We start from the raw sequence: 1,401 nt of genomic DNA on the forward strand, positions 1-1,401 counted from the left end.
TTACTTGTATGTGACTGATGGAAAATAAGAGAGGCTTTTAGCCTACGATACAATGTGCTGTCTCAGGGGCTTGGTAGGGCAATCGTGTAATAAATGAATGCTGGTAAGATGTCTCTATTCCCAGTATGATGCATTGCCCTTGTTCCATAGTATATAGGATCATAACTGTGTTCCATACATGATAAAGTGCACTTTCTTTCCTGGCATATAGAAAGATGTCTGTGTTCCTGGCATCACACAGTGCCCTTGTTCCTTGTCACATAGAAATATGTCTCTGTTCTAGCATCATAATGCCTTTATTTCCTGCTACTTAGTAATGTATCATTGCTGATTTGAATATTGGTAATTCTTATGTACCAGTCATCAGTGACTTCAAAACCATTGCATTCGAACATAAAATGACAAATATGGTTGTGTCTCCTAGGACACAGAGTATCTATTCTAAAAGAGGATTCTTTATGTGGCTTGGTTTATAGTTTTCTAAATTGTTTTGGTCATATATCGTCTGTTAATACACATTATGCATAGTGACATTTAAAACTGTTATTGTTATATGTATCAACCAATATGATCTAGTTTTAGAACAGACTGAATACTCTTCAGGTTCTCTTAAACAGACCACAGTCTGTATGCTCCAAATATTTTGAATATAAAGAAATGCCCATTAGCAGATACATGCTACAGAAAATGTAAATACACTATAAGGCAGGTAGTTCATTGCTCATGATAGAAATAGCTTTTCCGTTGCATGTGTTGTATCACCTAGATGATTGGCTTAATCAGGCATAATTAAAATATAAATTAACAGGAATATAATTTCATAACATATATTATGTGTTGTAGGTGGAACTAGACCTAACAGGTGGAGAGTTAGAAGGTCCTGACACTGAATGGTTTGATGAAGATTATGGTCTTAGTAATACCAGACGAGAGGCAGAAGAATTGCGGCTACAGCAGCTACAAATTGAACAAGAGGTTAGTTCTTAAATTTAGTCCTTGAGAAATACTGTAGGTATAATTTTATACAGCACACAGTAGAAATTCATAAGCTTGCACAAGCTGTAATTTTTTAATAACTGTACTTTCTTCCTCCAGATTCAAGAACTAGAACAAGCACAGGAACAAGTGCCGTATTTCTACATCCGAGAGATCCCGAACAAACCGCCTCCCCCCTACACACCACCAGGACAGACCACCAGAAGTTCTGTAGTTCCATGCAAGCTAGACCTGACAAGTGAAGAAGCCCATTTCATTCCATTTACAGCTGAAGGAATCACAGTCCTCACTGTGACAATGACCAGTTACTTATATAATTTGCAGGAAACTGTTGGCAATGTAGAAAATGCAGAATTGCCACCTGAGCTTTGTGAAGATAATAACAGTACTGATTTTAATGACATT

At 36.8% G+C, this 1,401-nt stretch overlaps 1 long non-coding RNA gene across 1 annotated transcript; it reads left to right on the forward strand.

Annotated features, from left to right (window-relative positions):
* Positions 1-822: 822 nt before the first annotated feature.
* LOC117283166 lies at positions 823-1,401 on the forward strand. The gene is made up of 2 exons (XR_004514178.1): positions 823-975; positions 1,096-1,401. It is a non-coding gene; the product is annotated as an uncharacterized LOC117283166 (long non-coding RNA).

The sequence above is a fragment of the Cryptotermes secundus genome, unplaced genomic scaffold, assembly GCF_002891405.2.
Source record: "Cryptotermes secundus unplaced genomic scaffold, Csec_1.0 C38582982, whole genome shotgun sequence".
NCBI classification, from domain to species: domain Eukaryota; kingdom Metazoa; phylum Arthropoda; class Insecta; order Blattodea; family Kalotermitidae; genus Cryptotermes; species Cryptotermes secundus.